The sequence below is a fragment of the Malaclemys terrapin genome, chromosome 9 (assembly GCF_027887155.1).
Source record: "Malaclemys terrapin pileata isolate rMalTer1 chromosome 9, rMalTer1.hap1, whole genome shotgun sequence".
Classification (NCBI taxonomy): Eukaryota; Metazoa; Chordata; order Testudines; family Emydidae; genus Malaclemys; species Malaclemys terrapin.
In genome coordinates, this window is record NC_071513.1 from 33,240,042 (window position 1) to 33,268,031 (window position 27,990).

At 41.7% G+C, this 27,990-nt stretch overlaps 1 protein-coding gene across 4 annotated transcripts in view; it reads left to right on the forward strand.

Annotated features, from left to right (window-relative positions):
- The first annotated feature begins 13,252 nt into the window (after nucleotides 1-13,252).
- PCDH11X (protocadherin 11 X-linked) overlaps nucleotides 13,253-27,990 on the forward strand; it is a 1,037,556-nt gene continuing 1,022,818 nt past the window's right edge. For all 4 annotated transcript variants that reach the window (XR_008446158.1, XM_054039435.1, XM_054039436.1 and 1 more), the window contains exon 1: nucleotides 13,253-13,860. The gene's annotated coding sequence lies outside the window, so the exon portion shown is untranslated. The remainder of the gene's footprint in view (nucleotides 13,861-27,990) is intronic.

Below are 27,990 nucleotides of genomic sequence, written 5' to 3' on the forward strand. Positions count from 1 at the left end.
TGTTATACTGACAGGAGAGAGCTCTCCGGTCAACATAATAAAACCATCTCAATGAGCGGTGGTAGCTATGTCAGCGGAAGAGCGCTTATGCCAGCAAAATGTATGTCACTCAGAGGGGTGTGCTAGTGTAGACATGGCCTAGGTGTTAAATTTGGAATATACTTCTCTCAATAAGGCCCTTAATTGGCTGTCAGGTTTTACAGTAGCTAACTGGCTGGCTGTCCATAGGAGAGGTGAATAGTTATCAGGATATATATCTGAGTGCTTTATTAAAACCCTACTTGACTGTATTGTGAAAATAAATAGTGTACAGCTGTTCTATTCAAAACCATTACCTGAGCATGATTGGCCAGCATATTGCACTCTACAATAAACAACTTGTTCCTCCATGCTTGGTCATAAATTGGGCATCTCAGTCTTGACTCCATAAGATAACTTGTTAAATGTCTCTTGAGAGGAATGCAACTTAAGCTGAACTATAGTAGGAGAAGAAAAATATTTATGTAGGACCAAGCAATATTTGAAGACTTATTGTGGGTGTTCTGTGACTGTGAATAATCTTTATGTACAAAAGTTGGTTAAATTAGTCACTAAAAGGACATTATGAGGGAAACATTAATTTCATAGGTCTAAGCAAAATATGCAGAAATTACCTAAATATTTTTCTTTTATATCAAGCAGTTTATAAATGAACTCTGAAGAGATATATTAAAATACAAGGTGATAGGATACTTTATTGCTTAAAATATCTTTCATTTATTTCATATTTGTACAGAAATCTAAAGTAAGTTGTATTTTATTAGTGTGCATCAAACTGAAATGTATTCCTTCCCAGTAAAAGCTAATTTAACATAACGATAAAGGTACTGTTTATTCTAGCATTTTTGCAAGTCTAGACTGCTTCTTATACACAAGCTGTGCTGTAAAGCATAGCAAAGAGACACAATATATTTCAAATTTTTTTTGGATTGCTATTATTTTACAAGTCATTAACCCCCAAAGAGCTTTAAAGATGGAGAGAGCAGCGTAGTACAGCACTTGGTAAGTTTAAAAGTTAATTTCACTGCACAATTTGAGTGGCTTTTCATTCCCCATCAAGTACCTTTTAGCAAGGATAGGTGAAAAATATTGTTTACTGTCTCAGAGCTATTCTTGAATTGCTTGCCTAACTTTAAAGATTCAGTCTGATTTTCCTCTCACTTAATCCAGCTTTGCATTGTAACTCCATTCACTTTGTTAGCATCACTGCTGATCTACATTGGTGTAACTGAAGGGAGAACCAGCCTCACAAATTTCGTTGCTTGTGCTATTAATTAAGCTCCACCACCCTGAATTTGTCTTACATCTTGTCTTGCAAACACGCTCTAAAAACATTGTAGCCTTTTCAAAAATGCATACATGAGCTCTCAAAAGACTCACTGTGAAAAGTAAGGGATTTTGTACATAATTCATGAGACATTTAAAAACCACTGTCACTTGACAACTTTATGATAATAAAGTTACATTCTTCTTTTATTTATTTTATTTTCCTGTTAGTGATACATTCCATGCTTTAGGCTTAGAGGCAAATTGGCAGCATTGATGGTCTCGCCCCCTGAACTTATTTAATTAGACATCACAACATTACTAAAAATAATACAATCCAAACTTCTTACATTATATCAATAAATGTTATTAAAAAGTGTATCATAGCTTCGAAGTTGGAATAAAGGAAATAGCTACCACACAGTCATTTGGAACAAAGAATATTCATTGAAATAGACAACGTTTTGAATTTGTGGTTGTACTCTTGTACATGTCTCTCAGAGGACTGTGCTATTTATCTAGTTAATACCTCACTTACACAATAATACTTAGCTATATCTGCACTAAATTCCCCTCTGTGACATTTTGCAATTTTATTGGAGTCTGAGGTTGCACAAGTGTAACTGAGGGAAGAATTTGGCCCTCCATGTACAAAGCATGGTACAAGTTTGGCCCAATCCTGATCACCCTTAATTACAAATTTCCTTTAAAATCAGTGGGAGAGTAGTGAAAGTGGAAAGCAGGACGTGGCCTACTAAATAGTTAATCTTTACGATGCACCAGAAAGGTAGGCACTATTGGCTAGATCAGGGTCGGCAACCTTTCAGAAGTGGTGTGCCGAGTCTTCATTTATTCACTCTAATTTAAGGTTTTGCGTGCCACTAATACATTTTAACGTTTTTAGAAGGTCTCTCGCTATAAGTCTATAATATATAACTAAACTATTGTTAAAAGAAGAACAGGAGTACTTGTGGCACCTTAGAGACTAACAAATACTCCTGTTCTTCTTTTTGCGGATACAGACTAACACGGCTGCTACTCTGTAAACTATTGTTGTATGTAAAGTAAACAAGGTTTTTAAAATGTTTAAGAAGCTTCATTTAAAATTAAATTAAATTAAAATGCAGATCTTATCAGTTTAGTGCAGTGGTTCTTAACCTGGGGTGCACGAACGCCCTGGAGGTGTGAGATGCCCTTTCTGGGGGTGCGAGACATGCAAGATTTTTTTAGAAGGTAAATCGTCGAAAACACAAATTAAGCACAGGCACATAAGTACATCTACTTTGTTTCATCATACCTATGTATTTATTAACATGATACATTTTTTAACAATTAGTGTAATATATAAACCAAGTTTTTAAGTTTTCAAGTTTTTAAGCAAATTGTAGTGTAATTTTTTGATAAGGCGTGCAAGAACATATTTTGAGAACTCCAGACCGTCAGCAGGCTGAGTGGGGGCCAGGTGTAGTGTATTAAATTGCTCCCCATAGGAATGTGCTACTTACGGTGTACTACTTAGGGCTGCCGATCCTGATGCTCTGAGGGGCATGGTAAGGGGACAGGGAACAGGGGTGGTTGGATAGGCGTGGGAGTCCCGGGGGGCCTGCCAGGGATCGAGGGTGGGATAGGGGTCGGGGCAGTCAGGGGACAGGGAGCAGGGGGGTTTGGATGGGGGGTTGGGGTCCCGGGGGAGCGGATAGGGGTGGGGGGTCCCGGAAGGGGGGTGGTCAGGAGACAAGGAGTGGGGGATTGGATGGGTGGGAGGTTCTGAGGGGGGCAGTCAGGGGGTGGGGGGTCCCGGGAGGGGGCGGTCAGGGGACAAGGAGAAGGGGGGAGTTTCATGGGAGAGGGGTTCTGAGGAGGACAGTCAGGGGGTGGGGGGTTCTGGGAGGGGGCGGTCAGGGGACAAGGAGCGGGGGGGGTTGGATGGGTGGGAGGTTCTGAGGGGGGCAGTCAGGGGGCAGGGGTCCCAGGAGGGGGCAGTCAGGGGACAAGGAGCAGGGGGGTTGGATGGGTCAGGGGTTATGAGGGGGGCAATCGGGGGGCGGGAAGAGGGAGGGGGTGGATAGGGGGTGAGCTGATTGGGGAGGAACAGCCTTCCCTACCCGGATGTATGTATTAAATTTCTCCCCATAGGAATGTGCTACTTACGGTGTACTACTTACAGCTGCCAGTCTTGGTGCTCCACAAGTAGCACATTCCTACGGGGAGAAATTTAATACACTACAGGTGGACAGAACCCCAGACTGCCGACGGTCTGGGGTTCCATCCGCCGTCTCCTGGCAGCCGGGGTCCCGGCCGTTGGCCCTGCTCAGCCCGCTGCCGGTCTGGGGCTCCGTTCACCCAGGCCAGCAGTGGGCTGAGCGGGGGCAGCGGCTAGGACCCCGGCCAGCGTGCCTGTAAAAATCGGCTTGTGTGCCGCCTTTGGCATGTGTTCCGCAGGTTGCTGATCCCTGGGTTAGATTCACCAAGAAACTTAGTTGAAGGAACTTCACTTTTAGCAACTTAGAAATTCACAGGAACACTGTGATTCACAAAACCTGAGTTAGGTGCCTAGGCTCCTTATACAAAAGATGGGTGCCTTAGAATGTGATTTACAAAAGCCAGCACATTAGGTGTGGAGTCACCTAGGCTAGCCAATGGGAGATGCCAATGAAAGGACTGTGTGCTAAGCCCAGCCCCCTCAGTGACTAAATCCAGACTGTAGGGAGGCTAGCGATTCACAACTGGGAACTCCTCTACTGGAGTCGGGCTGCTTAGGTGCTGAAGGTCTTTCTTGTGGGAATGACTTGGGCAGGCACCTATCTCTACCCAAAACAGGAGGAGGAGGTAGTGGTGTCTATCTTATAACCATTAGCATACTCATGTGGTAGGTAGGAAACCCAGGTTAAATTCACCCACGGCAGAGGCAGGGGGAAGAAAAGGATTTGAAGAGGGATCTCTTAGGAGAATGCTCTAATCAGTGAGCTCAGGGAAATTCTGTTGTGTGCTAGGGTCCCACAATGTCTCCTGCTAAAGCTGTTCCACTGTGGATAACTAAGTCAAGAGTCAGTGGAGCAGGAGGAGTGAACCATGGTCTTCCACCTGCCCTCTAGGTGTTGTAACCACTAGGCTACAAAGTCATTCTGTCTAACACTTTGGTCTAATGCTGCTTTAAGTGGCTGAAGTTGTTCCATTGTGGATAAATACTTAAGAGTCATTAGGCCAGCCAGCAAGAAGGAATGACTCTGTAGTACTGTGGTCAGGGCACCCACTTGGGAAGTAGAGGAGTCAGGATCTAGTCCCTCTGCTCTAATGAATATTTAATTAGTTATCCACAGTGGCTAAGGCACTCACCTCAGGGGAGAGCCTTATTCAGATCTTGTTTTCCCCCTCCAGCAGAGGAGAGGGCATTGAACCTTGGTCTTCCCATATCATAGGTGAGTGCTCTAATCATTGGGCTAAAAATTATAAGGTGGGCACCTCCTCAGGTCAGGTTTTGAATGGATCCTGATTTCATAGACAATCTCCAAGCACACAAGATAGGTGGGCAAATGTCTATTTTCCCCTGGTTTGGGAATCGCTCTGGGGCTTAGGCAAAAGACAGGCATCCAGACATTTAGACTAAGGAACCAGTGCATGTGCTCAGAAGCAGAAATGTAGGTGCCTAGGGAACTTTTACCCTGAAAATTTAGGTGCCAAGTTTAGGTGCCTACTGAATTCAGCGGAGATTTTTTGTGAATCACAGTGAAGCCCAAAACTGGGACTTAGGTGACTAAATCCAGGTTATATGTTGAAGTACCTTTATGAACCTAACCCTATTTTCCAGTACTGAGGAAAGTGAGGTAGAGAAGTTAAGTGACTGGCCCAGAACAAACAATTTAAATCATTTTCAAAGCTGGGATCAGAACTCAGAAGTTCGTGGCTTCCAGACCCATGGTGAAGCCAGCCTTTCTTTGGTAAATACAGAATAGTACACTAGGTCTCCTTTCTTTGGTAAATACAGAATAGTACACTAGGGCTAACCATTTGTTTTGACCATGCCATAAATCAGCTGAATTGGCTAACTGATCAAATGTTTTCAAACGCTGATGACAGTTAAAGAACTTTAAGCACCAGAAAGCTATATAATGCAAGATTGCTTTGCATCTTAAGGTCTCAGAGAGTACTTTCACAGTTTTGCTGTTGACTTCAGAGAAGGTAAGATCAGACACATGATCTATAAGGGTTCCTTCACATCTTCCTGCTGTAATTTTAGATCATTAGCTTTATACTTCCTTCTGTACTCGTATAAAATGCCAGTCAATATTTTTAGTAAAAGAAATTGAAGCATACACGATTGTCATTTGGCCTAAAAAATTGTTGGTGTTATTTTGGATCCAAGGAATAATATTTTTGCAAAAAGTGAAGAAAATTTGTTCAACCATTCAAAGGGGCAGACTAGGAACAGGTTGTGTGTTAATTGAAGTCTGGTCCTTGTTTCCCCACTTTGCTCTGAGGGGAAAAGTAATCTGTGCTAGCCTTAAAACTGGTACAGACTATCTCTCCTTCCATGCCCCACTGCATGAGAAGAGAATAGCAGCCCAACAGAGGCTCCTCTCTCCATCCACCCCATAGCCTTATACACACCGGGAGTGAGCACAGGGGGAGTAAAGGAGCAACTCATGTTTCCTTATTCCCTTGCACAGACACACAAGGTGAGTTACAATCTCACTCAGATAATAGTCTACAACATTATTATTATTTATTTATTATTTCAATGACTGAAGCAAAGACATCCGAGTGATGCATTGCTTATACCCAGTGTGCTTTGCGTGCCCCATACAAAGATACTGGGGTGAACTTTTGCTTACAGACAGTGCGTTTTTGTTGCTAGTGTGACCCTGGCAAACCAGGTGCCAGTTCTTGCCAAGGCTTTAGGCCACAGCCAAGCACTGGCAAATTCATTGCTGGAAATGAGTCTGTTTCACCTGTGTGTTAGTATAGTTAAGATGGGTATTGAATTTATAACATGTTTAGTGCTTTTAAGTTGCTGCAAGCATTAATCTCATAATATAATTATCACATGCTATAAGGTAATAGTTACGTTTTTGCTTTATAATTCTAAAAAATGTTTGTTCTAAAACTGTGAACCTGCTCATCAAGAAGGCTATCAAAACTAAATGGGCCACTGTAAGACATCACAAAACAAAGACTTTGTTAATTGCCCTTATGTCCATGAAGAGACTACATGTAAAAGGGCTCATTCCACTATGTTGAATTCTGGAAGAAAGAAAAAAAGATAACTGACAAGAGTTTTTTTCATCTTTCTTTTGCTGTTTGGACTCTGACAGAGCTGGAGCTACAAAACGGAAGCAGAGATGCCCACGGTCAACCTAGGTTAGCCCTAAAAGACATTCAGAGCTGATAGATTACTACAATGCTGGCACCTTTTAAAACCATACTGTAACTCTTTGGGGATATAAGTTTGCTTGCTTTAATCTTGTAATAACTCTCTTATTTCTTTTTTCTAGTTAATACATCTTTAGTCAGTTTATTACAGGACTGGCTACAAAGTGTTGTTTTTGGTCAGAGATCTAAGGTACAAATTGACCTGGGGTAAGTGGCTGGTCTCTTGGGACTAGGAGCAACCTGAATATTTTGTGATCTTTGGTATAACTAAGTCCAGCTTGCCTGGGTGGCAAGATAGATTGGATTGCCCAAGGGGACTTTCTGTGACACTGTGGTAAGGTTGTTAACAGTGCCTTAGGAGTTCACACTCATTACTGGGTTGGAGAAATCTAATTATAGAACACACAACCAGTTTGGAGTCTCTGCCCTGCTTTGTGACAGTTTGGCCTGAGGCTGGCACTCATGGTCGTGAACCAATCCAGACAGCATGACAATCAGATTATTTCCACAACAATTTTGAAGCCAGTAGGGGAATAAAAGTGTTGGTCTCCAGCCATTTTTAGTTTTGCCATCTCCCTGTATGCCTTTATCCACATTCATCGTCATCTCATTTATTTAAACATTAATGTTACCCACAGTAAATGCTGACCTTTTAGCAGTAATCTCTATAAACACAACACAAACCAGTCTGGAAAAGAAATATAACACATACATGTGCATGACACACAATCTGCTTCAAATGCAAGCATCCACATAACACGTAATTATTACATACGGTACAACGTTAGACACTTTCCATTAAACTACATACATTATTAAGAGACAGCAATAAATTCTACTGTCCATGGAAAAATATATTAACTAATATTCCCCACTTACTAGTAGCCTTTAAAAGACAACATTTGGATGCAGAAATCAAGATAATAAAAATTACATTACAATATTGGATCACAGTTAAAGTTGCTGGGTAGCAGCATGATAGGATAGTTCTGTTGACCCACCCAGTTACCAGATGTTGAAACCCTGCTAGAAAATCCAGAGATTCCTACTGACTCACTGTGGCAGATGTGGCTTATTATCTTCATCCTGGATCCAAGCAAGATAGGCTGGGCTGTGGATCTAGGACAAAGAAAACATAAACACTAGGAATGGACAAGACTGAGTGAGAAGTCTTGGGTTGGAATTTGCTATTTTTTTTGCTAGTTTCTATGTTAACAAATGCAAGCCCCAGATGGGGATGAGATTGGTCCTACACAGTCTGCAAAGACTTTGGCCCTGATCCTGCATCTTTACACGTGTGAATAGTTTTTGTAGGTCCAATGAGACATGCATTAACTAAAAAAACCAATTGCAGGTGAGGCCTTAGTTTGGCTAACAATACCACCTTCTGACATGCTGAAATAGATTTCTTCTTGAGAAGAATAATGCATGTGTTACATGGACAGCACAACATTTGTGGTGTCTTTAACTATTCATTTCCTTGCTTTTAGTGCTTTGGTTTTGTAAATGAAGTGAAAGGTAATTACATGGTTGTCAGTTACCTAATTGAACTACTTGAAACATTTTTTTGTTTTTGTTTTGTTGTTGGAGTAAAAATATACTCCAAACCCAACTGTTGGTTATTGCCGACGAAGTAAATCCTGTCCCTTAAACACTTATGGCTCTTTTGCACCCTAAATGCCTGCCAGCAGTTCCTGCATCTTGAAGAAGGCCAACATCGCTGTGAACATACACAATGGCAACTATCATTCCATCCTTTAACGTATGGTGCAGCATGCATTCACAATAGCTCAGTGTGGAGGTGGGGTTGGGCCATGACTATCAGCTGCTCTTTCACCATCCTCTCTGAAATGTTTAGCATCCTTCTACTAGATTTTCTCTGTGTGTGCGCATGCAAGGACTACAAGGATAGGGAAAGGATCCCTCTACCTTAAGTGCTCATACAGGGCCAACTATAGTATGGTCCTCTATATCTCACTGTAGGACCATATTCTGCAGACTTCAATCAGGAAAAACTCCCTTCCTCTGCCATTTATATTTTCATGAGTAAAGCTGAAGTACTGTAGGAATGGATCCATGCAATATTCTTTATATTTTAATCTTACCTAAGGCAATGGGAGGGGGAACCTAATCAATGGGATCAATGATGTGCCCAAATTCCTTTATCACTGAGTTTGTAATAGCAGCTGCTCAACAGAAAGAAATTAAAAATTCTGGATGAATAAGCGTTGTTTTCTCTTGGTTGGTTGTTTTTTGTTCTTATAAACAATACAATAAGTCTCTTAGGTTTTGGCATACATAAATTTAATATCGGGGTCCCTGTTTTAAAACATGAAGTTCAGAAACTTGGTAAATGTATAAGAATCATTGCAGTCACAGCTGAATAAAACTGGGTTGAAAATCATGCTTAATATGTATTGCTAGCATTATCTGGATCAAAAATCTCTACCTTGTTCCCTTTCTTCTTCTATATCTTTGGTTTTTGCCCTTTTTCTGTTATTTTGTTTAAACTAGTTTTCCTTCAGATTTATCCTTCAGAAAAATTGCTAAAAACATATAATTGACTTGTATGCACCATCCTCCCTTTGCTACCACTTTCCCACTGGGAGGTAGACTCTGTCTCAACTTAGTGTTTACTTTTTACTTAACTAACTACTTATATATCATGTACAGTATGTGCCACTACTCCCCTCCCCCCCACCCAAAAAGAATAAAAATCAGTGGACACAGATGCATAAAGGTGATTTGAACTTATTTCACCCAATTCATGGGATATGGTATGTGTGATGGGGTCTATCCGGCCTTTTTTGCCCCGTTGGAGGCATTGATGCCGTGGCACTTCCTCCTCAAGGAAAACCAGCTCAGAGTGGGTTACCTGCGAGATAGTCCTCAAGAGGCCTAGAAGGGCCAGGAGGAAATTCTAACCAAGCAAGAGTCAGCAGGCCTGTTACAACCACTCACCTGCTTCTTATCAGGGCAGTGGAAGTTGAGACTGATAGAGGGGAGTTCCTCAGTGATAGCCTGGAGCCTTGTCCTCAAGCACTGCACACAGGCATACGACTGGAAGTTTTGTTTATGTGCTTAAGGATGCAGACTTCCAAAGTCTGTTATTTTTATTGAGCTGTGTATAGACTGATATCAAGCTCACAACCAGTGGACTGAAGCAAGGAGCACTTGCAGTACCATGTTTGGCCTGGAAAAGGAGTGCTATGGAACATTCCACCTGTAAAGTGTGGGTATGTATGATGAAAACACTTGACATTTGATGAGTTTAGGTGAATAAAATAGCACATGATTCAACCCAGAAAAAGGGATCAAATCATATTTGTAATATAAGGTAGTAAACTTGATCACTGTACATTCTTATCTCAGATGCATATTAAAAGTCTTACTAAATGTATATAAATGTAATGATTTAATGTGAAAATGGGCAGAGTTCATTAAGTGATCTGCTGTCTGAACAAGATGCCCTATTTTTTGGCATCCTTAGAACAGTGACTCTATCCTGTTTATTGTTTTATAAATGAAATGGAATGTTAAGGTTATATTTTGCTGTCACTGAAATACTATAACCATCTTGCTATACAGTAAAGGAAAAGCAAAAGGCTTTTACACAGATTTTTGCTTTGTTCATTTTAAAATAAATTACATTTCATGCTGATTTTTTCTTGTCTACTATGGACTGAGTGGAATATCTTTTATTGTTAATCATTAAAGAGTTTAAATCTATCTTCTCCCCCAGTTAGCAAACTTCAGAGAAAATACTGAAGTATTTATTAATAATTACTTTGTTCAGTGATAATCGTACACTTCAGGCATCTTGAAAAATCCAGCAAATGATTCAAGATACTCAAATTATTAAAATAAACACTATATGTTTTATATATGATCTATTAGCTATAGTTCACTTTCAGTAATCCCTAGCAAAATGGCTAACTGTACATAGAGATTATTTTGTTAAATCTCTGATACTATGGACAGTGACAAAGTGACAGTGTTTTGATTTGACTTTCACTTCATATTATACAGTTTTACTCCATTACCCATTACAAAAGAAGTTTAAAAGACAAAACTTGTCCCATATGACAGATTAATTAATCATTACAATTTCTAAAAAATGTGGATAAAGGTTTGAATAACATGCTGTAAATTGCTACATTGGAGCAGGAAGAATTCCATCCTCTCCTCTTTCTTAGAAGGGAAACTCCAGTTTGTGAGGGCTGATGGGCAAGTGAAGAGAACAGAAACCCCAGCTCTGTGAACTAAAGACCGATTCTGATCTTGCAGCCCAATGTAACTCCACTGACTTCAGCAACAAACGCCTGACTCGTGCGACAGCAAAATCAGGCTGCACATTGATATAAAAGCCAGACAGAGAGTGCACGCTGCTGTCACACTCCGTCCTACTTGAGATCATAACCCTGAGGTAGTCCGGCAAATTGTAAAGGTGAACTATTACGGGTTAAACCTATACCCCATTCCGGCGATGCTGGAGAGCAGAGGCAGCCAAGTTTAATTCAATTAGTTACGGAGCCGTACCAGCTCTTGTTAGCGCTGAAGGCTGCTACAGGAGGGGAGAAGCCCTTCACTCAATAGTAGTGATATATGCACAGGTCTTCTGCGGTGGAACGTGCAGGACACGCAGGCAGCGCGCCTCCCGCAGCCGAGTGTACGGGCGGCCACTGCAGGCCCTGGGGAAGTGGGCTGCTCTGCATGGAAGCCGCGGCCGATTCCTAGAGCCCTCGTTGGCGCCATGTGCAAAAAGGGGCCGCTGGGACAGCGCTGCCTGCCCCCGGCGCGGCGGCTCTGCCCGCCCGCAGGCTAGTCTCCGGGCTGTCCGCGGCGCTGCGTTCGGCCAGGCGCGGAGCCCGGGGCAGGACGCCGGCGGGGCGGTGTCAGCCATGCTTTCGAGGCGCAGCCTGGGGGCCCGTGCCCAGCTCCCCTCGGCGCTGATCCGGGGAGGCGGCGCTTCCCTGGCTCGATTGGAGCCCGGATCAGCGCCCCGCGCCCCTCGGCGGTGGGAACCAAACCAGCCGCGCCGCCCGGGGAAGCGGCGGCGGCGGCCGGGGAGCTCCTGCCTCCCGAGGACCAGCTCCGGTTTAACCCGAGCTCCCCTGGCAGTCGCACCGCCGAGCCGCCCTGCCTCCCTGGCTGTAGCGCGGGCTACTCTCCTTCCCCTCACTGGTGTTCAGGGGGGAAAGGACGGGAGTGAGCGGGGGCGGCGTGGTGGGACAGCAGTGAGCCCTGGGGAGGTGGGGGCAGTAAGAGTTGGGGGCGGTGGGGGGAGGCAGTCAGGAGCCCTGGGGGAGTTCGAGGCAATAAGGAGCCCAGGAAGGAGGGTTGGGCTCAGTGGGGAGCCCGGAGGGGGGCAGTAAAGAGCCGGGGGGGGGGGATAGTAAGGCATAGGGGCAGTAAGGAGGCGAGGGGGCAGTCAGGAGTCCTGGGGGAGGCAATAAGGAGCCCAGGAAGTGGGGTTCGGCGCAGTGGGGAGCCCGGGGGAGAGGGGGAAGGAGCCCAGGGGGCAGTAAGGTTTGGGGGCAGTGAGAAGGTGGGGGAGACAGTAAGGTTTGGGGCTGTGAGGAGGTGGGGAACAGTAAGGTTTGGGGCCAGTGAGGAGGTGGAGGGACAGTAAGGTTTGGGGGGAAGTGAGAAGGTCGGGGGGACAGCAAGGTTTGGGAGCAGTGAGGAGCCGGGGGGGACAGTAAGGAGGTGGGGGACAGTAAGGTTTGGGGGGAAGTGAGAAGGTCGGGGGGACAGCAAGGTTTGGGAGCAGTGAGGAGCCGGGGGGGACTGTGAGGAGGTGGGGGACAGTAAGGTTTGGGGGTAGTGAGGAGCCGGGGGGGACAGTGAGGAGGTGGGGGACAGTAAGGTTTGGGGGCAGTGAGGTGGTGGGGAGGACAGTGAGAAGCCGGGGGGCAGTGAGGAGCCGGGGGACAGTAAGGTTTGGGGGTAGTGAAGAGGTCGGGGGGGGGGGACAGTGAGGAGGTGGGGGGGGGCAATAGGGAGCGAGCAGTGAGGCGCCCAGCGGTAGAGCGTAAGGTCGGAGCCAGGCAGCAGGCGATGACACCCGCCCGCACTCCGCTTCAGGTGCCGAGCCGGCTGGAGGGAGCAGGTTCCCCGAACGGGACGGGGGGACACTCCGGGGGGAAATCCGCTGGTCACCTACTGGTTACTCTGAGCTCAGCGGCGACCCCGAGCACGTGGCGGCCGGGGGAGACTACGGGGGCGCGGCAATGCAAGCCCTGTGTCTTTCACCTCCCCTATTCCCGGGTCGGACTGCGTCCCGGGATTGGGGGTCTCGGGGACGGGAGGAGCCAGCCGGTGACTGATGAGCGGTTCTGCTCCCAGAGAGCAGCCTTGGCAGGGAGCAGACGCGGCCGCGCCACAGCTGTTGCTTTCGGGGGATTCAGAGACAGAAAGAGCGAGGGCACCTTTAAGAGGAAAAAAAATCCTCTCAGCTCCCCGATTTGCATTTTCCATTTGTGCCCCTCCTTCTTTGCAGTGATGTCAGCCGGGGAGGACTTGCTGGCAGCACTGGGAAGCGGAGTTCAGACGGCGGCAGCAGAGCTGAGCCATCTGATGCTTTAGCACCCGGAGCTCTCCGGGTGCTGCTTCTCTCCAGCACCCACAGCCTCTGCGCCTGCAGGGGCGATCCGGACCGGACAGCTCCTGTGCAGAATTTCCAGTCTATACCAAAGAGGGGGCAGACAAGGATCTTCTATCATCTTTCTCTCAAATAGACCTAACATTCCTCTTCTGTTTTATCCTTAAAAGGAGAGATTTGCTGGACTGCTCCTGCAGACGGGGATTTAGTTAAAAGTCTCACAGCACAACTTAGCTTTACCGACATCAGCGTGGCGGACTGATATTAATGTGGTTCTTTTAATGTGGAATTACATTTGCCTTTTACAGCTGCAAAAAACATAAAACCAAACCCAAACCAAGACTTAGCTAAAAGTTAGGCTACCTTTTCTTCCACAATTGTGTTCCCTCTGTGGAAATCGTTAATACATCTTTTGCTCTAGCCTGCATGGAAAGAAGCAGCTTGTATTTTGGATCAAGGATTTGCTGGTGTAAACTGGTCTAACTTCTATGCGATGGGGCATCCTACTGTAGACGCTTTGTTGATGTACTGAGGAGCCAATGTAGATTGACATCTTTTGCAGAGAAGGCAAGGAATTAAAGGTAAGGGGGGGTTGATTAGCATTTTGTATTTTTCATCAGGCATCCCCCTCACAACACACTACCAGCAGTTCATCCAGACTCGGATTATTAGGCTAGAACTGGCTAAATAAAATGTGAGTCGCCTTTGGTGAAGAGTACATGGAGTTCCTGAGTAATTGCAAAAGATACATTTTAAAGCTTTTTAATGTGTTACATTTATGATCTGCATTATTGCAAGAACGCTGAGCTAACTTGTACTGTTCAGGCGTGAGGGGTTCCTACAGACTGAGTCTGCGATGCACAGTTTGCTCAGGTTTCACTTAACATTTTCTTGAATGTGCACCCCCTTCCCCAGTGCCTTCAACCATCCGGTTTGATTTGGTGATTGTTTGCAGACATAGTACATAATACCTATGAGAGAGGGAGAGAGGCGAAAGAAGAAAAACATATGGAGCATTTTATTGATGCAATCGTAATCCTGTAATGGAGATTGCATTTAATGGGGATTGCATCAAAATGCCTAGCTGTTGTTGGGAAAGGGGAGGGCAAAAACTGTGCTGGATTGTAAATGAAGTTCTTTGATTGAAGGATTTCCTTGAACTGTGGAGGGATGGTGATGAGGAGCTTAAAGTTGCTATGCATTTGGAGTATTGGAATGGGATAAAAACGAGATCAAGCTGAAATATATTTTAATTTGTTCAGGCTCTGGACATGATTTGAAACCCATGGGAGAGGAAATCCAGTCATTGCACTGATGCGCTGGTGTTTACGCCACTGTCCAAGGAGCACTTGGACTCGGTAGCAAAAACCAATGACGGGAAGGCTAGGATAGGGTATTACCAATCTTTTGGGGAGGAGTGAGGAAGGAAGGTTTGTTTATGGCTTTTGCAAGACAGAAATTCAAGGCACAAACCTTGCAGCTTGCTGGTTGCAAGCACACAAGCGTTGTAGGCGATCTGGAAAGCAGAGGATTTCTCTCCTTTTCCTTTTGCAAGCTTGTCATAGCAGCCTGTAAGAAGTAGCTCTAAGATACATGAAGAGAAAATGTAGGGACCAATAGCCCTTCTGGGGCACTGAAGAGGCTCTAAACATAGAGAGGAATTGACTAAGATAGTATGAGCCCACATTTGAGTTTGAGAGAGGATGTGTTGAAGAAAGTATGGAATAATAATTTTATGAAATGCTGATGTTTCCTTCAGTTGGCAGAAGTGAGGAGAAGATGTTCAAGGTGCAGGAGTCTGTTCAACCCAACTAGAACTGAGCGTAATTTCTCAGCGGAGAATATCAGGTTATTCTAAGCTGCTTTATTATTATTTTTTTAATTGCATTCTAAGTTATAAAGAACGGAGAGCCGCTCCCATGTAATTCTCATTAAAAGCAAAAGGAATATCCAGAGAAAACATCAGTAATAAGTAAAAGATAAATCTTAACTTTTTTCTTGTTAGCAATGAAGGAATTAAAGTAGAGATTATCTAAAAGATTATATAGGAAAATAGTTTTTTTAAAAGGGGCTGACGGTGTTGTGGGAAGGAGTTATTCATTTATGTATTAACATTCTGACAATTGGTTTCACCAAAAAGACTGGTTTGTATCCATATTAATTGCAAGAGTACCATCTGCAAGCATCTAAGTAGAATCCTCAAGTAAACAGCAGAGACATGTCCTATAAAATACTCACCAATACTTCTGTGCCATTGCCAAGCAAAGGGATGGATTAAATGTAAACATTGTACTGAATAAAACAAAGCAAAAATATCTCAGGTTGTCAGAAGTAATTTGTTTTCTTATATGAAATGTGTACATAAGACTGGGTAATGGCGCCACACTTGAGTGACTCCAAAACTGTAAATTTTGCATAAGATAAATAAAGGTGTGAGAGAGGAATATGATGTTTTTAAATACAGTGGAGCAAATCTGCATAAGCACAATGACTTCCACTTAAGCATTTCATCTTGGCCAAAGTGAGACAATTTTTGTGTATGTGTGAACTGTAAAAGATGGGTTTAGAATATTAATGGGTAAACTCTGGAGAGCTAGGGGCTAGCTCAATAGGCAAAAGATTATTTCTTTTTAAGAAAGACTTGGAAAAGATATATGTAAATGGCAAGCCATGTTCATTTGGACTGTCTATACCCGGATTTTAAAATCAAATTTAGCATTGCTTAAGAGAACAATGCCTGATTAAAAAAAAACAACTCTTCAGTTCTAGCAGTAAAGCTTTCTTACTTTTTCTTTATGAAAAGGGCAAGCATTGTTATGTTGTATATATGTGTGAGTTTGTTTCTCTGCGTGAGTTCTGTATTTTAATCACATTTTCACCAAATAGCAGAAATATATTGCTGAGGAACAAATTCTAGTTTTCTTTTCATTCAGATCTTTCTTTTCCATTTTTTTCAACAGAAGAGCTCTTATTGCTCCATGGCTGCATTGTTCAACCTTGCAGCATTTCTTTAAATGTGAGCATATGAATGCCTTGGTATAGTTAAAGGATAATTTATATTCAGTGTAGTACTGTCTGCTCAGTGGAATTGGTTTTGTACATCACAGCCTTTGCAAAAAGGAAGATCAAAGATCTGAACCTGTGGTCCTGTACTGAATTTGTATTCTACCTGGACACATGCAATATTATACTGATGACCCTCACACTTCTGTAGTTAAGAGTACATCTGCCTTTTCTTTATAATGCCCCTTTGCTTAGTTTTAATATAGTTCTAAAGATGTATCTTAAGCTGAAATCAAAACACACTGATAGAGTAAAATAGACATCCAAACCATTTCTGTATAATTTAAAAAAGTATGTGCATTCATTGTCTCTTTGGTTTCTTCCTTCCTCACTATTCACTGCTTTGGGTTTCCAAACTGATATTTCCAAACTTCAGATTTTGGGGTGCCCTTGGGTCCAAGGTAAGTAGATTTTGAAGTGGGTTTCAATTGTAAAACAGTCACAGAAGCTTTTTTGGAAAGTAGAACAATGCCGGCTCAATACAGGAATTAGTCAGATCTGAGTTTTGATAGTTTAGCCTTAGATCATATTAGGGACTTTAGTGCTGTGGAACTATTCTTGTTTGTTCTTTTGAGATTAAGTTACAATAGCCAAACCAAACCATGTTATTGATAGTTAAACTAAGCTTAAAATATATTAAGGAAAAACAAAAGTTAAAATAATGGTATGACAGAAGTGCATAAAAGTCATAGAATTTCAAGCTTGGACCGCCAATGCACACTCTTAACTTCATCTATACGAGAGCAGGTATTGCAGCATTGACAATCTTTCATCAGAAGATACCACGATAGTGAGTGAAGCTACGATTACCTTACATATACATAGTATTTTTCATTTTGAAGGATCCTGAAGTCCTTTACAACATATATAACTATCAATATGCATATCTAATATATAGCTATATCCCACTAGTAAAGTATTTACTTGGTCACTGTAGATAAAGTGCATGGATGGTTATAAATATTTCGTGCACTTCTTAGATTAGAGAATTTGGCTATACTTAAAGTGTATGCATGGTTCACTGTTGTGATCATATGTGCTACAGTGCTTATTCTTAAGCATGCCAAGCCAGAGGGGCCTTGGTATCCTTACTTCTAAATGTACTGGCTTTTGTGGAAGTTGATTCAGATATAGTTTTGATATAGGTTTTTTGTATTAAATAGAAGTTCATTAGCTAGATTTAATAAAGTCTGTTCCAAGAGCCTCTTACTTGAAAGAGATAATTGGGATATTGAGAAATGTTGTCATTCCCTACTGTGGCAAAGTACTAGTAACCATACCTTTCTTGAGTCTTTGGAAGGTTCATCCTGCCTGCGGAATGAGTTGCCAATACACGGACATGTAACGTGGATCAGGAAATTTAAGGTGGAAGTGGGAATTTGATTATCTCTTTAGATCTGAGAGGAAACTCCAATTCTCATTATCCAGCAGTAAAAAAAAGAAAATAGTTTCAGAGATAGTCTTTTTCAATTATGGTCTCTGAATTAGTAGAGTGACTTGCCAGAAATCATAAAAGCTTCTACGAGCTTTTGCACTTTAAAAGCTCCAGTGATAGAGGATTTTAAACTGTCCTTGTAATTGTCTCTAATGTGTTATGTAGTGAATAAGAGTGGGATTAGTAGAATATAAATTTTGAGGCTAGGAGTGACAATAACTGCATTTATAATTTCTGGCACAAATCTGAATGAAAGAGCCTTTTATATATAGTCTTTTCTAGCACATGCATATTTTGTTTTAATGCCCCCAACCCCCACTGACTTTGTAGAAAAGTTTCTCCTCTGTGCAAATAAGGAACAGCAATAGTCGTATAATATCCATTCAGTACAGTTTCATATTTAAATGAAACAAACCTGTTTGCAGAGAAGCATTAATTAACCAAGTGGAGATTTCATTAAGGTTCAGGAAAACTTAATTTAAATAATGAAAATGTAAATAGAAAGAGCTTGGACCTTATTCTGCTATTTACCGCCAAGTTTTTCATAGGTCTGAACAGTAAATAAAATGTTGTAATAGGTTTTCTGTCACAATCTCATTATTAGACATTCTTTTTTATTTGAGGTTTTGTTTAACTGCTGTTAAGTAAATATGCTGAAAATTACTGTACATCAGTTGTACTGGAAAAGAAATGTTTTCCTAAAGGTAACTTAAAATAAAGTCGTTTGTACTTTGTTCAACTTGCTTTATTAGGACCTGATCCAAAGCCCATTAAAGTCAATGGAAATAACTCCTATTGACTTCAGTTGACTTTGGAATAGGCTCCTAATGAAGTCTTGCATTACATACATAATGTACTTGGGGGCATTTGGTTTGGGAGTCAAGCGTGTTATTGAGATACAGAGAGCTTTGTTGAATAGTTTTGCTTGCGTAAGAACTGCAGGATTTAGCCCATTTAGCAGTGGGCTCTAAATTAACTTTGCAGAAGAAAAACTTTTAAAATTAAAATATTGCTTTCCCACCATCTATTTATAATTTGCAACATACTTCACATGGAATATAATTTCATTGGAAACGGCAACACTAGATTGACAGCTGAATTCTGCTCATATACACTGGTGTGTGAAATCTTTGAAGATATTTCAGATTTATGGTCATGTAATGGAAAATCATCCTTGGACCACAGTATTTAAACCCTATTATCATTAAAAGGTTAGTTCACAATGCTTGGAATTATTGCCTGATTCACTTTCCTTCCAGTACAACATCTTGCGTTGTACATTACTTCGATTTGACATTGTTGTTTTTGGAATGATTTTCTTCCTCTAAGCTGCTCTAGAAATAAGATGTCTCTAGTGATGAATTCTGTTTGTATATCAGTGTTTATCTGTTACATCCTTAAGGATATGGTTTTATTATTTTTTGTAAGAATTTAATTAGTAATTATGTGAGCTGTATGCTGTGTAGTGAAATGGTAAGAAATCCGTACCAAGACAAACAAAAGCCAACAAGAAAAAGTGGTTAGTGCTTTAGGGATAACATTTTTCCATTTACCCACATATTTACACCTTCAATATCATTATGATTATTATTAATACTATATCTGTACCCTTGTAAGTCAAAAGTAGAACTCCCATTATTTCAATGGTGCAGGATTAGTCTGGTTTCACGAAGTACTTAGGCATTGCAATGCTCAGCTGCCTAGTGGAATTCTCAATCCTGATTTGGGTGCCCAGGCTTTTCCTGCATTGTGTGAGGAGAATTAGGCCTAAGCACAGGATTCCCAGAAGCCAGTAAGCTGAGCGGTGAACCTCCTCAACTAGTTAGGAGTGAACTGCACAGGAAAGAGCAGGGCTTAGGCTCATCCTCAAAGGTATTAGGCACCAACTGACAGGCCAAAGGGAGGTGCTTCCCTCACATCCTGATTCTCAGCTGTGACCCTTCCCCTGGAGTTAGTGGCCTAACCCAGGTCAGCCTTTTTCTCTCAAAAATGAGATAGCGCCAGAACAATTAATAGCCCAGTGGTTAGGACACTCACTTGAGATGTAGAGACCCAGATTCAAATCCTTGTGCTACTTAATTTGGAACAGAGACTTGAACCCCATTTTCTTAGATACCAGATGCCCTAACCACCAGGTTACTCGAGAGAGAAAATTACAGCAGAACCCTTATATTCTACAACTTTGCCATTAAATTGTGGCTCACACTAATTAATTGCAATTTGAGCATTGCTATGTACTGAAGCATTTTGAATTCAGCTTCACTGTAAATAATTTTTCAACATCCGAGTTCACTGTAAAGAGGTTCCACTCTATGTTTATAAATGCACTCTAATACGGTGAAGATATAAGGAGTGAGACAAAATGAATGGTGCATTTAAATGGAATAATTGCGTTATTTTGTCAGTCATTTAAGTGACTTTTGGAATATTTATCTAGCAATTTGCTTTAAATGAAGATGCCCTAGAATAGAAATCAACATAGCAATAACTCTACATGAGGGAAATCTATGGATAAGAATACTGCAGAACTCATTCTCTTTCCATCTTTCTGTCTTGTCAGTCTGTAAGAGCGTTGAAGGATTTAAATGTTATCTTTGGATTTTGATAGTGGTTTCCTGATAACTGGATTCTAGTGCTTGGCCACTTCAGCATTTTTTTAGCCTGGAATATAAATGTGCTTAATTAGCAGAAGACTCTTTTTAAAAACACATTAGTGTTGTTGAAGTCAATAGCATTCTGTGTTTTTTTTTTTTACTGCCGTGAAGAGAAAAAACAATAAGTGAGTGCAAATGGGATATAAAGGTAAATCAGAGGTATTGTTACCCTATTTGGCTCTTTTTATTTATGTAATAGGACTGAAAAAAGAAAAACACATTTGACTTTGAAAAAGTCAGTATGCTAATCTAGTTTCTTTCCTTAGAATATAACTTTGAGAAACATTCATACACATAGATATTTGTTTATCTGAGCCTTGTACATTTTGTTTTTTACATTGTGGGAAGATGACATGCAGCTATGATGAAGAAACAAATCAGGCTATAATAATGAAACCATTTTTGTTGTTCAGGTATTATTTTACCTAATCTCCCCCTCCCCCTTTTTTAAAAGGGATTAATTCTTTAGGAAGGGGGAACAGGTCCAGATAAACACATTAAACCTTAATTTTTTAACAAAGTAAAACTTCCTCACAAAAATAAACAAAAAAGGAGATAAGAACGGTGAGATATTAATTAGGTTGGTTGTTAATTCATAGCTAAACAGAAAACTGAGTCTCAACAGTAAACTCATATCTAAGATTTTGGCCTAGTCTTTATATTAGAAACTAGATACGGTGAGATTCACTCTCATACTGTACCAGGGCAAAAACAAAGTATGTATGAGGACAACTTCATAGAGCATTAACTCTGGTATTCAACAGTTTGTGGAAATGGGCAAATAAAGAGATGCTCATCACAATAGGCACCTCAGAAAAGAGAAGTCCACTTCAAAAGTGAGCTTAATGGGCAGAAAGCAAGAGACATATTGTGTACTGAGAAGTGCATAGTCAGTATTTGTGGTCAGATGAGTTATTAACTGATAATAAAGATACTACTCATGGTTGGTAGACATGGAACGCTTGTAGCACCCACAAAAGGAACAATCCTTATGCGCCTAAATCAACTCTCTGGGCTTCAGTGCTATCAGTAGTACTGAACCACACCAACCACATCCCAGCAATTATTGTTTGTGTATTAAGGAGAAGAGATTTTCATGGTGTCTAATTACCATTGACTTTGGAGCCAAACACCCCTTTGATTTTTTTTTTTATACTAGAAATATTAGTCTCTAATTTTAAGGTATGTAAGAAAACATCAGATTCCTTGTTATGCCTAATAGAAACAATATGAAAGTTGTAAAACTGTCTGGAAACCTAGATGGGATAGGGAGTGGGTGGATCCCTTTTTGACTGTAGAGAGGCACACAGCTGGATGGAATAACCTGTCATTTAATGTTGAGTAGATGGGAGGTTGTGGAGTATTAAACTGTGTTAGGGGACTTGGTTCTTTAGAATCCAAAAACTTTTGGAAGGTAAGAGAACGTGGTTCTGTATAAAGCTCTCTAGACTCTATCTTATTTTTTCAGTTTTCACAGTGTTTGTTTCTCATTCAAATTGTTGTACGTATGAAAGCTGCTGATCAATACTACAAACAGCTGGTTAGTGTTTAAGGATTACCAAGCATCCTTAAATGAATCTATCTGACTCAACATGGCTAAAGCTAAAAGAGGTGACAGAAAAGTGATTTAATTGACTGAAGTAATGAAATTAGATAATTCTAAAGTAAAATATAAATATTGTCAAGAGCTAAGTAGCAAGTAAGAATGGACTCATGCTCATTGTAAAAAGTTAAGAATCTAAAGACATTTATATTCTATTAGATCGGTGTGCCATTGAATTAGACTTTGTCAACAGAAATGGAAGAATATGAAACTGATGAAATTTGATCATACAAATGAGACATGGAGTAAAATTTTCAAAAAAGTATAAATGAGTTAGGCTCCTAAATCCCATTTTCAAAAGTGACATAGGCACTTAGAAGCCTCAGTCTCACTGACTTTAAATGAGTCTTAGGATCCAAAGTCACTTAGGCACATTTGGAAAAAATTTACCCATTTTCAGCATCAAAATCATAATTGAAATGTAACCATGATGATTGTTTATGTGCCCATTCCAAGCTTTCCAACACCTATTCAACATCAGCCTCATTCAGGAGTAATTTCATTGTCTTCTACATTCAAAAGATGGCGCAAGTAGTGATTATGCAATTAAAAACAACTAAACCCAAAGATTTGAACTTGATTAAAAAAAGTTTCAGTCCTCTTTAATGTAACACAAAGTTACCTTTTTATAGAAATGACTGAAGCACTTTGCCCTTGATACATTCCTCATGCCTCATTTAAACCCACATGTCCACTACTGGATATTGCAAATGAAGAACTAGAAGGGAGCAAAAAGGGAATAATAATAATAACAATATAAAAGAATCAACATTGAAATTAATCCACAACATGAAAAATGATGGCTTCAGTCACCTGTAAAAGGGAAAGTGTGTTTCTGGTTAGTTCTTTTGATTCTGTGTCTGAATAGAGAAACATAGACTATTGTGTCCAAGTTGCCCTCCAAGAATGCATAAACAGTATGACAAAGAATAAGTCTACTATTGTTTCCAGCAATGAAAATGTAGAGAAAAAGATGAGAACTTCTCAGGTGCAATCCTTGTCCTGTTGAAGTAAATTACAAAACTCCCATTCAGTAAAGCAAGGGTTTCACCCCTGGCAAATGGATGTTCCGCACACTGTTTAAACCTCTCTGTGAAAGAAGGAATATCCAACACAGTCTTCAAGCATGTTGTGAAGGTTCAGAAATTCTTCTGCAACCACTATCAGCCTCATAGTTAATTGACTGAAAAGGGAGGATTGATGCCTCTGCTTGCTAATGGAATTTGGTTGATCTCCGAGGAAGATTGTATCTCTTCGTGTTCATGCAGCTACCATAAGTGTTGAAATTGCACTGAGCATGAAAAAACTTTTTTATCAAAACGTAGCCCTTGTTTTACACAAGGGACTCTACAAAACTGCATTTGTAAAAGTAACCGAAGAAGGTTTCAGAACGAGTAGACAGACAACAAGCTAATGACACTACTGTTTCAATGGAAAATTTGGATTGGTCTGTTTCACGATAAAGAGGTGGAACCACACACAAAGACCAAATGGAGAAATGATTCAGAGACACAGTGGCACTTTTCCATTAGACAGCCTATAACCATACATGAAGGTTATAGGTTGAGCCCAGGACAGGAAAAAGACCTGCACTCCTGTCTAGCCAGATAAAAAAAAGTCTACTCTCATGCATTTTTTTTTATTAATAGTACCGAAAGGCAGATACAAAAGAGCTGTAAGTCTAGTTAGAGAATAGAGAACTTAGTTATTGCACTCTTATGTTCTTACTTACAGCCTGGATTATTTATTTATTTATATCTATGCACGATGATTTATTGTTTTTTTTTTATTTTTTATTTTTTTATGGAGGGGGGAAAAAGTGAATTTCTTCATGTGACAAGCCTTGTCTTTAGGCCTACTGATGTCCGCATCTTTGCAGAGCTGGTCTGCAGAATGTGCACTTGCACTGTGGCTTTCATAGACAAACAGGCTGAGAGGTTGTTTAGTCCATCCCTCTGTGCTGACGCAGATTAACTATACCTAGACCATCCCTGACAGAAGTTTGCCTAACCTGTTCTAGAAAACCTCCGAGGGTTGGGCCTAGAACTCCTCCGCTTATGCCCCCACATCAACACACATTCGTCTCATGCAGCATATGTGATAAGTGATGCATATATGCCATATGTGAGTATGGGGTCTGATACTTCTACTGATGTGGAATATTTAATCAAGTACATAGAATCATTATGTGGTTTGAGTTGGTTCATTGCCTCTTATCCCATATCTCAGGTTGTTTGAGTCACCCACACAGACAAGCTTGAGCACTGGTCCCTTCAACTGGTATTCGGGGATGGTATGGAGGGTGATTACAGCCTATAAACTGTGATTTTTGGGCCTGGCTGATGCAGGACCCTGCAGAAGCGAAGGTAGTTTTAAGCCACCTTTGTACTCCCTGTATTCTGGGTCCATCCAGTGGACATTTCAGCCCCTAGCATAGCCTGGGGGCTGCTTTGAACTGCAGATCTATGCCCCTGACCTCAAAGGACTTTGTGGCAGCTGAAAAGAACCAGAGAGCAGAAGCACTCCATTCGCAGCCTGACATACATCCCTAGATGATGGGCTGTGAGGGGGTTCAGCTTAGAACTATTATGGCAGCTCTACATTGTCCAGGAAATGCCTTTAGAACAGGGCATTCTCCTGGGGTGAATCCAGGGAGTTTATGGCAACTTTGTATTTCCAGAGTGCAAAGAGGCTGTATTGCAACTGTCATCACCACATATACTTGCATTGGTCCTTGGAACTGTTGAAATTTCCACACCCTTGCTCACATGTATATGTATAAATAATATGATATTTGAGACTCTTTTTCTGTTTGACTGGATTTTGCCAATTATTTAGCACAGTATGGGGACTGAGACTCCATTCTTTATGCATATAACTGCCATTAATATCAATGTGAGTTATGCAGTAATCCACAGCAGAATATGCCCTTAAAAGACCGTCAAGTGGCACCTCCAGATCAGAGCTTGAGAAATTCTTGGCCCTATTTAAAGCACAAATTCCATCTAGAGAAGCAGAGCATTTTCACCTGTTGATGGTATAGTATTTTCCATTTTGTTGTAAGCTAAGACATCAGTGAGAGCATTGTCTTATGGCAATCTTACTGTGTTTGCATTAAGGGCCAAACCTTGAGGACAATAGGAAGTTTCTGGGAATAACATGAACAGGGTTTGGTTGCTGATTAAGTATTTCAGTGATGCTTTGTGGAATGACTGTCTATGGTATTATGCCATATAACCAAGGTATTATTGCTATATGAGAATGTTATAGCCAACTATTTTACTACCTGTTTGCACAATGGTTGCTTGCTACATATATTTGTAATCTTGCCAATTTGAAGCCAGTTCCATCTGCTGTTAACATCAGTGGAAAAAAATCCTCCCATTAATTTCAGTGGTGGTTAGGAATGGCATCTGGCTGGCTTTTGTGCGGCCTTGCCAGTTACTGGTGAGGGTAAGGAGCATCCCAGGAATTTTTTTGCCTTCTCTCTGCTCCCCCATGCTGAGGATTAAGTGGGGTGGGGCAGGAGAAATGCTCAGCATGGGCATTCCCATGGGCCTGGCCCTTTAAAGCTGGGCCTCCCTTCCTTGAATGCTCCAGGGTTTGCGGGATGCCAAGGTAGGAGGAAGGGGGCAGGTGAGTTTGTTGTTGTAGGGCAGCCTTCCCCATCAGTTGCTTGTGAATTTGACAGGGGCCTGGAGCTAGACAAGGACCTGGAGTGTGGTGACGGGTGGGGAAGGTAAGTGGCACAGAGGTCTTGAGCTGCCCCCAATTCCCCACCAGTACTGCTGCCTGTGTGGGATGGGGGGGTTCACACTACTGGTGGGAGGAGCACCTGAGAGGGGAAGAAGGGTCATGGGCCTGGTGATGGGGGGGCAGTAACCGGTTGTTCAGCATCTTAGAGGTGGGAACCCTAATGGTAGTTGAATTCGGCCCTTTGCTAACATATTCTGCAATGGAGAACGTTAAGGAGTTCATCCAAAGCAGCATCACATACCAGTGGCTCTTGCTGGAGTTCTTCAGAAGCACGGTGTCTCATGCTGCAAGCCCCTTGCTTGTCCAGTAACAACTTAGTTGAAAGTCAAGTAAACATTTGGCCACCTGGGCTTTTAAACTGCACAACAAAAACAAACTGTTTGTTGCACTGTGTGACTGACGGTGTTGTCAGGTTGTTAGGCCCGGGCCTGGGTGCTCGGGGTTAAACCTGCGAACTCTTCTGTGGCCCCAGCACCAACTCGCACTCCCCCTTAGAAAGAATAGAAAAGCCTGATCTTGCCTGGTGGATCCTGATTGGCTACTGCCTCTTCCCAGCCCTTCTGGAGGACGACGTCTTGTTGGTTTTGCTGGTAGTAGAGCCTGAGTGATGTTTCTAGGCAGTACTTGGAGGTCTAAAAAACTCACTGCCCCTCTTTCCCAGGTGACACTGGTCCTTGGGATGGCAGTGTCAAGGTGCTGACGCCTCCAGCAGGGGGCAGAGAAGGCCTGGTACATCCTGTCATTGCCCCCTGGGCAATGTACTTAAATGTACTAAACAGTATGAAAAAATATATATTTTAAATAGCTGAATCAAAAGGTAGTATAAAGTCAGCCTGCAAATAACATTTACAGTCTCAGTTCCTCATATGTAATTCATTTTGGCAGGTACAGTACTTTCAGGTTTTATTGTATTATAAACTTAAAAAAAAAAACTTGAAAGAAATCATTTGAAAAGGGTTTAAAGTAAGTGATTTAGATGAGGTTGGCAGGTGGTGCAATATGGCTGTTTCAGGATTAACTAAGTTCTGAAAATGCTGTCACTTCACAGTATTGGATCTATGTGTTGATTTAGTCATTGCTAAGGCAAAAGTCATCACCTTGCTGAACAAACTGTGTGATGCATTAGTTGATGATGGTATCAAACAGAAACAGCAGATGCCATTTTTTGAGCAACTTTGGAATCATCAGTGATTAAAAGGAGAATTGCATCAAAATGTCTTCACTTCTAATTGGCATTTAAATTAAACATTTGTCATTGGGATAACATGATTTTCATATTTTTGTAAATATATATTAAAATATGGCTGAGGGAAAAGAAAGACAAAGGATATAGTAGAACCTCTAAGGAACAGTGGAGTCAAAAATGATGAAAGAGAATTTCAGAATGTCAGAACTCCTTATAAAACCATCTCTCACTTTCTAATGGGCAGGAAACAGAAATAGAGACACTATGGAAATAGAGCTCAGGAGAAAAAAAGAAAGTAGAAATGAACTAAAATAAAATTAATTTAACTAAACTTGATGGCCCCAAATCATCCCCGGTTTCACTCTTCAAATTTCAGTGACCCATGGAATTACATGCGGGCTGTTACACCAAAGGTGAATCTGGCTCCCCACCCACAAATCTTCAGGACTAGATAGTTCCATTCTGTGATCCTGAAGGAACTGGACAGAAGTAATTTTTGGCATATCTTGTAAATCAAAGAAGGTGTCTAAGTACAGTAACTCCTCACTTAACGTTGTAATTATGTTCCTGAAAAATGCGACTGTAAGTGAAACGATGATAAGCGAATCCAATTTCCCCATGAGAATGAATGTAAATGGGGGGGTTAGGTTCCAGGGAAATTTTTTTGCCATGCAATACAGTACAGTACTATAGTTGGGAGGTGCCCCCTCCTTACCCCACACAGGCACAGCCCACTGGCACTGGAGACAATGAGGCAGGCAAGGAGGCTGAAGGTGCTGTAGGCTAGGAGAAGTACGTTGTGCAGTAGCAGCGGCAGCTTCCCCTACTCTGAAAGCACCAGGGGCGGGGGGCTCAACCCCTCGGCCCGCCCATGCCACCCCTTCCCCCAAGCCTCCACCCTTAACCCGCCTCTTCTTCCCCCCCTCTTCTCCCTTTACTCTGCACGCCGCGTCCTCGCTCCTCCTCCTCCCCTCCCCTCGCCTCCTGCCCACGGCAATCAGCTGGCTTGCAACG